Consider the following 13,063-nt stretch of genomic DNA (forward strand, 5'->3'; position numbering starts at 1 on the left):
GAGGAGCCTGGTTGACCACAGTCCATAGGTCACAAAGAGTCAGACATGACTGAGTGACTTCACTTTCACTTTTCATCATCTATAGCAATTGTAACTTATCCCACTAATATTCCTGTTGAGTTTTGTAAAAGAACTAGTGTTCTGAGTGGATTAAACATAGAGCACAAGAGGATCTCAGCAGTGTAAGGATGGGCTGCACAGTGCTCTTGATGCTCCACTCACATCCCTTGGCAGTCACCTCTGCACACTGAAAACCCCAGCAAGTCTGAGGACTATTTTCTGACCATGTGAACACATGTGGCCAGTGTGCAGGACTGATCAGATATACCAGAGAATTCATGTCCCCAAAGCAGCCCTCAATCTGCAATGGATAATGAGTTTATGAACTACTCCAGCTCCTCTATGCTTCATTTTGGGTAACTCCAAAGGGAAATGCTATACCATCTCCCAGAGTTACCCAGCTGGATTAAGCTCCAATTGCCCAGAGTAGTAACTGACTTGATGACAACCCTCTGTATTGGCCTCCTTCCCTTCCCCTATTCACTTCCTTAATGTTTCCTAGAATCACCTTCAAATAAACTGCTGCTGCTGCTAAGTCGCTTCAGTCGTGTCCGACTCTGTGCGACCCCATAGACAGCCTCCTACCAGGCTCCTCTGTCCCTGGGATTCTCCAGGCAAGAACACTGGAGTGGGTTGCCATTTCCTTCTCCAATGCATGAAAGTGAAAAGTGAAAGTGAAGTCGCACAGTTGTGTCTGAGTCTTAGTGACCTCATGGACTGCAGCCTACCAGGCTCCTCCATCCATCGGATTTTCCAGGCAAGAGTACTGGAGTGGGGTGCCATTGCCTTCTCTGGCAAATAAACTACTTACCCACAAATCCATGTATTAGACCTGACTTTTGGAGAATACAAAACTAAGATACATGAATTCAAATCATGGGGCAAAGACAGCAATGGTTTAGAGGAAATTCTGGTTGTCCTTTCTTCCATTGCTATCAAACTGGCTTTAGGGGCACAGGAGATTTTAGCAGCCTCATTCAGAGCTGGTCCCAACTCTTACAATTTCCAGTTCATCTCTCTCGGTGAGAAGACTTAGCCACCCACTTCTGTTACAAGAGAACCCATGCTCACAGACAGGACCCAGTATATAGCAGAACCCCATTCTTTCTCTTGGCTTGAGGACTCCAACTCTAGAATTACATGAGTATCCCTGTCACTCCCTCTGGAAACAGAAACTGCTAGAGACTCATGGTGTGTTTTTTCCCTTGTTCCAGTATTTTTTTCTAAATGGAATGATAGTGATGGGAGCAATTTTTTTTTTTAAAGACAAACAATTTTTTTAATCGTTCACTGAAAAATACAAACCTGTATGTATCTGTGGTGTTATGTATTGAATGCAAGGTTTGATATTACAAGTACACATGACTTAACAGTATAACATAGAAAATGATACATATTAATATGAGTCGTTTGAGGCAATTCGGTGCTGATGAGAATTCCTGCAATAGTTATTTCAGAACTTCTAATTATAGCACAAATGAGGTCTTATTTTTTAAGTGTCCATGGAAAATATAAGCACAATTAGACAATACACATTCTGCTTCCATTTACTCTGAGTTTAGCCTGTGCTTTTTTCAGTCTCATATATCTTTGTTTTCATTATTTTGAGCAGCTCTAAAACTATAAAAAAATGAATACATTAATATAACAGGTGTATTCTTATAATCCATAATTAATTGTTTATAGTTATCATACTTCACTTGTCATTTTTCTTAACACAAAGAAAAATTACAGAGTTCGCCATTGTTGCATATAAAACCCTGCCACCTCTACCTACCATTCCAGGGCCCCATTATTCTCCCTAGGATAGGACTTGGCAAAATACATTTGCCAGCTCCCTCTTCTCTTAATTTTCATCCTATAATTTTTAAAAGCTCAGAAAACAGTTTTTGCTTTCATTTGAAATGATAACCTATAGCCTAGTTCCTGAAGGGTGACCAAAAAGTATTGGGAAAACTTTCATCAGTGAGGCGTGGTCACCTGTCAGCTCTCATACCATTTTCTGCTCTGAACCTCACGTGTCACTGAGCACAGAGGGGACCCAGATCAGAGCAAGAGGCTTCTCAGCCTGCAGGGCAGAGCTGTGAGCATGACACTTGTTAGCTTGCTGTGGACAGTCCTGTTCTCCATGTGTCTGGGTAAGGAAGGCTTCGGTCTTTATTTATAATGTTATCTAATGGGGCTGTGAAACGGGAGAAGATTAATAGCACTGGAACTGCATTGCCTCACAGAGCCCAGTTGAAAGCTGATATGTTCTGCTGAGGTTTGGATCAAGAAGAAAAGTCGGTGGGGATGGAAACCAGCTTGGGTATCTGCCTGCTTTCTCTCTCCTATGATACCCAGTGCGGACCTTTCTCTCCTCCTTCCCACAGGACCCAGTGTAGCCCAAATGGTCAGTCAGCCTCAACCAGAAGAGTCTGTACGGGAGGCAGACACAGTGACCCTGGACTGTACATATAGCACCAGAGATACTGATTATTATTTGTTCTGGTACAAACAGCCTCCCAGTGGGCAGATGGTTTACATTATTCACCAATATGCTTTTGAACAACAGAATGCAACCAACGATCACTACTCTGTGAACTTCCAGAAAGAAGCCAAAGCCTTCAGTCTCAAAATCTCAGACTCCCAGCTGGAGGATGCTGCAATGTATTTCTGTGCGTACAGTGGTGCACAGTGAGATGAGCAATGGAGAGAGGCCTACAGAAACCTCAGACATTAGCATCTGTGCAGAGGTCGGGAGAAGTAGTTGGGGTAAGAGGAACAGAAAACCATTGTCTTCTCCTTGAAATAATAGTTGTTCCTGTCTAAATATAAGAAACACAGAGAGATGAATGTCTGTGACTTGTAGTCCTTAAATAAATATAATAACATGTATAGTACTTTCCTGTTTTACGAGGTGTCTTCATTCGTGATATCATCTGTAACCCTCATAGCTTCATATGGTATATGTGATCAGTTCAATTTCTGAAGCATTTCCTCTGTCTAGCAAATCTTTATAATTTTCCTGGGAACTCTTACCTCCAGGAATCTTAATCTTTTCCAAGTTGTTCATAGGTGTTTGTCCTTTTAACTGTCCTCCTTGACCAAAACTGAAACTCCTCAGAAAAAGACACCTATTTTAGTACACAACAGTTGTGACAGTGTGGACATAACCAGGGAGGGATCCCACTGGTCTCACCACAGACTTAAGAGATAACCTAGGTTGATTTCACTGAACCTGCAGCTCTGACTGCCACCTAGGTCACTTTGAACTCCTTGAGCTGATGGTCCATCAGGCAAAGACAGGAATTACTAGGTGGAGGGGTTATTGACCCTGATTATCATGGAGTACCAGGTTGTTGCAGCACAATGAAAACAAAAACGAATATGTCTGGAATGCAAGTGTTTCACATGGGGTATTTCCAGGCCCAGTAAAAACAGCAAACGGTCACTGTGGCAACAAGGTCTAAAAAGAACAAACTAAGAACAGAGGCCTCTCAGCAATGAGGGTCTGGGCCACCAAACCCGGTAAGAATTTGAGTTTGCTAAATTTCTGTCCTGGCGGCCGCCCCTGACCTCGGACGCGGGGTAACTCCTCTCGTCACCGCCCCTGACCTCTGACGCTGTATCGCCTCTCAGCCGTTCCTGCGCCGTCGCAATCTAGCACTCTCGGCCGCTGCCCCTGACCTCAGACGTGGGGTAACTCCTCTTGGCCGCTGCCCTTCAGGCATTGGGTCCTCCGGGCTTCTGCCCCTGACCTCGGACGTCAGGTAGCTCCTCTCGCCTGCGCTTTGGCGCGCCCCAGCGGCTGGGAGGAGATACCCCACGCCCTTAAGCCCGAGGCCAGGGGCAGCAGGCGGGAGGAGCTACCCCACGCCCCCACGCCCGAGGCCACGGGCGGGGGCAAGAGGACCAACCCCACACAGTGGCTGCCCGGGCACAGGAGGGCCTAGAGGAGGTATCCCACGTTTAAGGTCAGGAAGGGAGGCGGTGAGGAGATACCCCTCGTCCAAGGTAAGGAGCATTGGCTGTGCTTTGCTGGAGCAGCCGTGAAGAGATACCCCACGCCCAAGGTAAGAGAAACCCAAGTAAGATGGTAGGTGTTGCAAGAGGGCATCAGAGGGCAGACACACTGAAACCATAATCACAGAAAACTAGTCAATCTAATCACACTAGGACCACAGCCTTGTCTAACTCAATGAAACTAAGCCATGCCCAAGGCGGGAGGGTCATGGTGGAGAGATCTGACAGAATGTGGCCCACTGGAGAAGGGAATGGCAAACCACTTCAGTATTCTTGCCTTGAGAACCCCATGAACAGTATGAAAAGGCAAAATGATGGGATACTGAAAGAGAGACTCCCCGGGTCAGTAGGTGCCCAATATGCTACTGGAGATCAGTGGAAAAATAACTCCAGAAAGAATGAAGGGTTGGAGCCAAAGCAAAAAGAATACCCAGCTGTGGATGTGCCTGGTGATAGAAGCAAGGTCTGATGCTGTAAGAGGCAATATTGCATAGGAACCTGGAATGTCAGGTCCATGAATCAAGGCAAACTGGAAGTGGTCAAGCAAGAGATGGCAAGAGTGAATGTCAACATTCTAGGAATCAGCAAACTGAAATGGACTGGAATGGGTGAATTTAACTCAGATGACCATTATATCTACTACTGCAGGCAGGAATCCCTCAGAAGAAATGGAGTAGCCATCATGGTCAACAAGAGTCCAAAATGCAGTAGTTGGATGCAATCTCAAAAACGACAGAATGATCTCTGTTCGTTTCCAAGGCAAACCATTCAATATCACAGTAATCCAAGTCTATGTCCCAACCAGTAATGCTGAAGAAGCTGAAGTTGAACGGTTATATGAAGACCTACAAGAACTTTTAGAACTAACACCCAAAAAAGATGTCCTTTTCATTATGGGGGACTGGAATGCAAAAGTAGGAAGTCAAGAAATACCTGGGGTAACAGGCAAATTTGGCCTTGGAATATGTAATGAAGCATGGCAAAGACTAATAAACTTTTGCCACTGGTCATAACAAATACCCTCTTCCAACAACACAAGAGAAGACTCTATACATGGACATCACCAGATGGTCAACACTGAAATCAGATTGATTACATTCTTTGCAGCCAAAGATGGAGAAACTCTATACAGTCAGCAAAAACAAGACCCGGAGCTGACTGTGGCTCAGACCATGAACTCCTTATTGCCAAATTAGGCTTAAATTGAAGAAAGTAGGGAAAACCACTAGACCATTCAGGTATGACCTAAATCAAATCCCTTATGATTATACAGTGGAAGTGAGAAATAGATTTAAGGGCCTAGATCTGATAGATAGAGTGCCTGATGAACTATGGAATGAGGTTCGTGACATTGTACAACAGACAGGGATCAACCATCCCCATGGAAAAGAAATGCACAAAAGCAAAATGGCTTTCTGGGGAGGCCTTACAAATAGCTATGAAAAGAAGAGAAGCGAAAAGCAAAGGAGAAAAGGAAACATATAAACATCTGAATGCAGAGTTCCAAAGAATAGCAAGAAGAGATAAGAAAGTCTTCTTCAGTGATCAATGCGAAGAAAAGAGGAAAACAACAGAATGGGAAAGACTAGGGATCTCTTCAAGAAAATCAGAGATACCAAAGGAACATTTCATGCAAAGATGAGCTCGATAAAGGACAGAAATGGTATGGACCTAACAGAAGCAGAAGATATTAAGAAGAGATGGCAAGAATACACAGAAGAACTGTACAAAAAAGATCTTCACGACCCAGATAATCACAATGGTTTGATCACTCACCTAGAGCCAGACATCCTGGAATGTGAAGTCAAGTGGGCCTTAGAAAGCATCACCAGGAACAAAGCTAGTGGAAGTGATGAAATTCCAGTTGAGCTATTCCAAATCCTGAAAGATGATTCTGTGAAAGTGCTGCACTCAATATGCCAGCAAATTTGGAAAACTCAGCAGTGGCCACAGGACTGGAAAAGGTCAGTTTTCATTCCAATCCCAAAGAAAGGCAATGCCAAAGAATGCTCAAACTACCACACAATTGCACTCATCTCACACGCTAGTAAAGTCATGCTTAAAATTCTTCAAGCCAGGCTTCAGCAATATGTGAACAATGAACTTCCTGATGTTCAAGCTGGTTTTAGAAAAGGCAGAGGAACCAGAGATCAAATTGCCAACATCTGATGGATCATGGAAAAAGCAAGAGAGTTCCAGAAAAACATCTATTTCTGCTTTATTGACTATGCCAAAGCCTTTGACTGTGTGGATCACAAGAAACTGTGGAAAATTCTGAAAGAGATGGGAATACCAGACCACCTGATCTGCCTCTTGAGAAATCTGTATGCAGGTCAGGAAGCAACAGTTAGAACTGGACATGGAACAACAGACTGGTTCCAAATAGGAAAAGGAGTTCGTCAAAGCTGTGTATTGTCACCCTGTTTATTTAACTTATATGCAGAGTACATCATAAGAAACGCTGGACTGGAAGGAACACAAGCTGGAATCAAGATTGCTGGGAGAAATATCAATAACCTCAGATATGCAGATGACACCACCCTTATGGCAGAAAGTGAAGAGGAACTAAAAAGCCTCTTGATGAAGTGAAAGTGGAGAGTGAAAAAGTTGGCTTAAAGCTCAACATTCAGAAAATGAAGATCATGGCATCCGGTCCCACCACTTCATGGGAAATAGATGGGGAAACAGTGTCAGACTTTATTTTTCTGGGCTCCAAAACCACTGCAGATTGTAACTGCAGCCGTGAAATTAAAAGACACTTACTTCTTGGAAGGAAAGTCATGACCAACCTAGACAGCATATTCAAAAGCAGAGACATAACTTTGCCAACAAAGGTTCGTCTAGTCAAGGCTATGGCTTTTTCCTGTGGTCATGTATGGATGTGAGAGTTGGATTGTGAAGAAGGCTGAGTGCCGAAGAATTGATGCTTTTGAACTGTGGTGTTGGAGAAGACTCTTGAGAGTCCCTTGAACTGCAAGGAGATCCAACCAGTCCATTCTGAAGGAGATCAGCCCTGGGTGTTCTTTGGAAGGAATGATGCTAAAGCTGAAACTCCAGTGTTTTGGCCACCTCATGCGAAGAGTTGACTCATTGGAAAAGATTCTGATGCTGGGAGGGATTGGGGGCAAGAGGAGAAGGGGATGACAGAGGATGAGATGGCTGGATAGCATCACTGACTCTATGGACATGAGTCTGAGTGAACTCCGGGAGTTGGTGATGGACAGGGAGGCCTGGCGTGCTGGGATTCATGGGGTCGCAAAGTATCGGACATGACTGAGTGACTGATCTGATCTGATCTGATCTGAAAGTTCTGTCTGATATACAGAAGTTGGAGAGCATCGCAGAGGAGGGAGAAGGTGAGTACCCCTTAAAGGAGTGGGGCCTGAAGCTCAGGTCATACCAACTCATGTATCAAGTGTTTCAGATGGATTGCAGCCTGCCACGACCTTGAATACTCAGAGACACAGTGGAAATAACATGAGACAAGCGCACATCTGTGTATTGTCAAAGCGAGCTCTGTAACAAATATCTCATGTGCCTTATTGTCACATCCAAATACCTAGGTCTGATGTTATCAATAGCTGTGACAAATCTGTGAACACTGGGACTCATCTCAAGCTGAAAACATGCAACATTAAGCATCCACTGTGTCTTAGTTTTACTTCGTACCCCAGGGCCTTTTCTGATTCCTTGGGAGCTCATTCATTCCATGTACAAGCACAACCTGAAACTAAAGGGGAATTACCACCCCTGCCAGCAAGCACCAACCAGAAGGAAAATGGATGGATGTATACACAGATTATTGCCTCCCAACGATAATCCTGAGATGCATCTTGTATGTTTCTTGGAGATGCTGGCAGAATCAAGCCCCAATACTGCGCTGTCTACTTTCTCATTTCTGCTTCTTAAGATCACTTCCTAAATAAACTGCCTTCACCTGAATTCTTGCTTTCAGATCAGATCAGATCAGAGCACTCGCTCAGTCGTGTCCGACTCTTTGCGACCCCAAGAATTGCAGCACGCCAGGCCCCCATGTCCATCACCAACTCCCGGAGTTCACTCAGACTCATGTCCATCGAGTCAGTGATGCTATCCAGCCATCTCATCCTCTGTCGTCCCCTTCTCCTCTTGCCCCCAATCCCTCCCAGCATCAGAGTCTTTTCCAATGAGCCACTCTTCGCATGAGGTGGCCAAAGTACTGGAGTTTCAGCTTTAGCATCATTCCTTCCAAAGAAATCCCAGGGCTGATCTCCTTTCGAATGGGCTGGTTGGATCTCCTTGAAGTCCAAGGGACTCTCAAGAGTCTTATCCACCACCACAGTTCAAAAGCATCAATTCTTCGGCACTCAGCCTTCTTCACAATCCAACTCTCACATCCATACATGACCATAGGAAAAGCCATAGCCTTGACTAGACGAACCTTTGTTGGCAAAGTAATGTCTCTGCTTTTGAATATGCTATCTTGGTTGGTCATAACTTTGCAAGGAGACAAAATTAAAACAGAGGTGCTTTAAAATTTTGATAGAGAAAGAACGGAAGAAAGTTCAAGGTAAACTTTACTGGGCTGATTTCTTTACTGGGCAGGTGGGTACTTGAGTGATTACGTAACTGGAAAAATAGAAGCTGACACCTTATTTTTTCAAAAGATAGTGAAATAGATTCGTATTTATGAAACTCCAGTCTCGGTAGATGTATGATCATATCCTTACTTACCAAGTCTCAATTTTTATTAATATCATTATCCCTGTCCCTGAATCTGCTCATCCTCATTATTTAAACCTCGTTCCTATTTCTTCTCAAAATATACCTCTATTCCAGTCTATTCTCCTTACCAACCCATAAGCATCTCAGTCTCTTGAATTTCTTTCCTGGTTTTTCCACTCACCCAAATTTCCCTTTTATGTATATATCAGGCTGGTCAAATCATATTGGTCCCATAAGCACACCTCAAAACTTTATCTCCTCCAAGTTCTTCTCTAATACTGAATCCTTGAATCCCTTCTCTCCAGTGGTCACAGACTCCTTATAGAACAGATTTCTTGACTAAACCAAGTTCCTTCTGTGCCTCAGTAATTATTTCCATGACCTGAAGAGGGCACTGCTTGCACGGTTGATGACAGAGAATCAACGGCCCATCTGACAAACCAGTTCCTGTCCTGAAGCCAGGATGTCACCAAGGTTCTGATCAGAACAAGAGGCTTTTATCTCCCTGAAGGAGAGAACTGCCAGCATGGCAGGCCCCGGTTTGCTGTGGGCAGCCGTGGTCTCCATCTATCTTGGTAAGGAAAGCATATGTATTTGCTTTTACTAACAGCCACTAGGACTGGGAAGTAGGAAGAAAAATTATTAACACAGGTATCTTGTTACTTCCTCATGGGTCCAAGCTCCAGGGGGCAAGAAAGCTGATGAATTTTACTGAAGTTTAGATCAAGCAGAAGAAAGGTGGGTGGCAATGGGGACCAGCTTGGATATCTGCCTGCTTTCTCTCTCCTGTGACACCCAGTGCGGACCTTTCTCTCCTCCTTCCCACAGGACCCAGTGTGGCTCAGACGGTCACTCAGCCTCAACCACAAGAGTCTGTACAGGAGACAGGCACAGTGACCCTGGACTGTACATATAGCACCAGAGATACTGATTATTTGTTCTGGTACAAACAGTCTCCCAGCGGGGAGATGGTTTTCATTATTCGCCAAAATGCTTATGAACAACGGAATGCAACCAATGATCGCTACTCTGTGAACTTCCAGAAAGAAGCCAAAGCCTTCAGTCTCAAAATCTCAGACTCCCAGCTGGAGGATGCTGCAATGTATTTCTGTGCTTACAGTGGTGCACAGTGAGATGAGCAATGGAGAAAGGCCTACAGAAACCTCAGACCTCAGCATCTGTGCAGAGGTTGGGGGGAAGTAGCTGGGGTAAAAGGAACAGAACATCATGGACTTCTCCTTGAAATAATAGTTGTTCCTATCTAAATATAAGACACACAGAGAGATGAATGTCTGTGACTTGTAGTCCTTAAATAAATATAATAACATGTATAGTACTTTCCTGTTCTATGAAGTGTCTTCATTCGTGATATCATCTGTAACCTTCATAGCTTCATGTGGTATACGTGATCAGTTCGATTTCTGAAGCATTTCCTCTGTCTAACAAATCTTTATAATTTTCCTGGGAACTCTTACCTCCAAGAATCTTAATCTTTTCCAAGTTGTTCATAGGTGTTTGTCCTTTTAACTGTCCTCCTTGACCAAAACTGAAACTCCTCAGAAAAAGACACCTATTTTAGTACACAACAGTTGTGACAGTGTGGACATAACCAGGGAGGGATCCCACTGGTCTCACCACAGACTTAAGAGATAACCTAGGTTGATTTCACTGAACCTGCAGCTCTGACTGCCACCTAGGTCACTTTGAACTCCTTGAGCTGATGGTCCATCAGGCAAAGACAGGAATTACTAGGTGGAGGGGTTATTGACCCTGATTATCATGGAGTACCAGGTTGTTGCAGCACAATGAAAACAAAAACGAATATGTCTGGAATGCAAGTGTTTCACATGGGGTATTTCCAGGCCCAGTAAAAACAGCAAACGGTCACTGTGGCAACAAGGTCTAAAAAGAACAAACTAAGAACAGAGGCCTCTCAGCAATGAGGGTCTGGGCCACCACACCTGGTAAGAATTTGAGTTTGCTAACGTTCTGTCCCGGCGGCCACGCCTGACCTCTGAGGCAGGGTAACTCCTCTCGTCGCGGTCCCTGACCTCGGACGCTGGGTAGCTCCTCTGGGCCGCCCCCCCGACCTTGGACATGGGGTAGCTCCTCTTGGCCGTTCCTGCGCCGTCGCAATCTGGCACTCTCGGCCGCTGCCCCTGACCTCAGACGTGGGGTAACTCCTCTTGGCCACTGCCCTTCAGGCATGGGGTGCTCCCGGCTTCTGCCCCTGACCTTGAACGTGGGGTAGCTCCTCTCCTCTGCGCTTTCGCAGCCACCTGCGCTTTGGCGCGCCCCAGCGGCCAGGAGGAGATACCCCACGCCCTTAAGCCCGAGGCCAGGGGCAGTGGCCGGGACGACCGACCCACGCAGTGGCTGCGCGAGCACAGGAGGGCCTAGAGGAGCTATCCCACGTTGAAGGTCAGGAAGGGCGGCAGTGAGAAGATACCCTTCGTCCAAGGTAAGGAGCATTGGCTGTGCTTTGCTGGAGCAGCCGTGAAGAGATACCCCATGCCCAAGGTAAGAGAAACCCAAGTAAGACGGTAGGTGTTGCAAGAAGGCATCAGAGGGCAGACACACTGAAACCATACTCACAGAAAACTAGTCAATCTAATCACACTAGGACCACAGCCTTGTCTAACTCAATGAAACTAAGCCATGCCCGTGGGGCAACCCAAGGTGGGAGGGTCATAGTGGAGAGATCTGACAGAATGTGGCCCACTGGAGAAGGGAATGGCAAATCACTTCAGCATTCTTGCCTTCAGAACCCCATGAACAGTATGAAAAGGCAAAATGATGGGATACTGAAAGAGAGACTCCCCGGGTCAGTAGGTGCCCCATATGCTACTGGAGATCAGTGGAAAAATAACTCCAGAAAGAATGAAGGGTTGGAGCCAAAGCAAAAAGAATACCCAGCTGTGGATATGACTGGTGATAGAAGCAAGGCCCGATGCTGTAAAGAGCAATATTGCATAGGAACCTGGAATGTTAGGTCCATGAATCAAGGCAAACTGGAAGTGGTCAAGCATGAGACGGCAAGAGTGAATGTCAACATTCTAGGAATCAGCGAACTGAAATGGACTGGAATGAGTGAATTTAACTCAGATGACCATTATATCTACTACTGCGGGCAGGAATCCCTCAGAAGAAATGGAGTAGCCATCACGGTCAACAAGAGTCCAAAATGCAGTAGTCAGATGCAATCTCAAAAACGACAGAATGATCTCTGTTTGTTTCCAAGGCAAACCATTCAATATCACAGTAATCCAAGTCTATGCCCCAACCAGTAATGCTGAAGAAGCTGAAGTTGAATGGTTATATGAAGACCTACAAGAACTTTTAGAACTAACCCAAAAAAGATGCCCTTTTCATTATAGGGGACTGGAATGCAAAAGTAGGAAGTCAAGAAACACCTGAAGTAACAGGCAAATTTGGCCTTGGAATACGGAATGAAGCAGGGCAAAGTCTAATAGAGTTTGGCCAAGAAAATGCACTGGTCATAGCAAACACCCTCTTCCAAAAACACAAGAGAAGACTCTACACATGGACATCACCAGATGGTCAACACCAAAATCAGATTGATTATATTCTTTGCAGCCAAAGATGGAAAAGCTCTATACAGTCAGCAAAAACAAGACCCGGAGCTGACTGTGGCTCAGACCATGAACTCCTTATTGCCAAATTCAGACTGAAATTGAAGAAAGTAGGGAAAACCACTAGACCATTCAGGTATGACCTAAATCAAATCCCTTATGATTATACAGTGGAAGTGAGAAATAGATTTAAGGGCCTAGATCTGGTAGATAGAGTGCCTGATGAACTATGGACTGAGGTTCGTGACATTGTACAGGAGACAGGGATCAAGACCATCCCCATGGAAAAGAAATGCACAAAAGCAAAATGGCTTTCTGGGGAGGCCTTACAAATAGCTATGAAAAGAAGAGAAGCAAAAAGCAAAGGAGAAAAGGAAACATATAAACATCTGAATGCAGAGTTCCAAAGAATAGCAAGAAGAGATAAGAAAGCCTTCTTCAGTGATCAATGCGAAGAAAAGAGGAATACAACAGAATGGGAAAGACTAGGGATCTCTTCAAGAAAATCAGAGATACCAAAGGAACATTTCATGCAAAGATGAGCTCGATAAAGGACAGAAATGGTATGGACCTAACAGAAGCAGAAGATATTAAGAAGAGATGGCAAGAATACACAGAAGAACTGTACAAAAAATCTTCATGACCCAGGTAATCACGATGGTGTGATCACTCACCTAGAGCCAGACATCCTGGAATGTGAA

General features: G+C 44.8%; 2 pseudogenes; both read left to right on the forward strand.

Moving 5' to 3' along the window:
• Nucleotides 1-2,449: 2,449 nt before the first annotated feature.
• Nucleotides 2,450-2,740, forward strand: LOC147365085 (T cell receptor alpha variable 38-2/delta variable 8 pseudogene; annotated as a pseudogene).
• A 6,555-nt stretch (nucleotides 2,741-9,295) lies between these two features.
• Nucleotides 9,296-9,902, forward strand: LOC147365086 (T cell receptor alpha variable 38-2/delta variable 8 pseudogene; annotated as a pseudogene).
• The last annotated feature ends 3,161 nt before the right edge of the window (nucleotides 9,903-13,063 follow it).

The sequence above is a fragment of the Bos grunniens genome, chromosome 10 (assembly GCF_055505025.1).
Source record: "Bos grunniens cultivar Pamir isolate PY7600 chromosome 10, Bosgru_T2T1.0, whole genome shotgun sequence".
In the NCBI taxonomy this organism is placed as follows: Eukaryota; Metazoa; Chordata; class Mammalia; order Artiodactyla; family Bovidae; genus Bos; species Bos grunniens.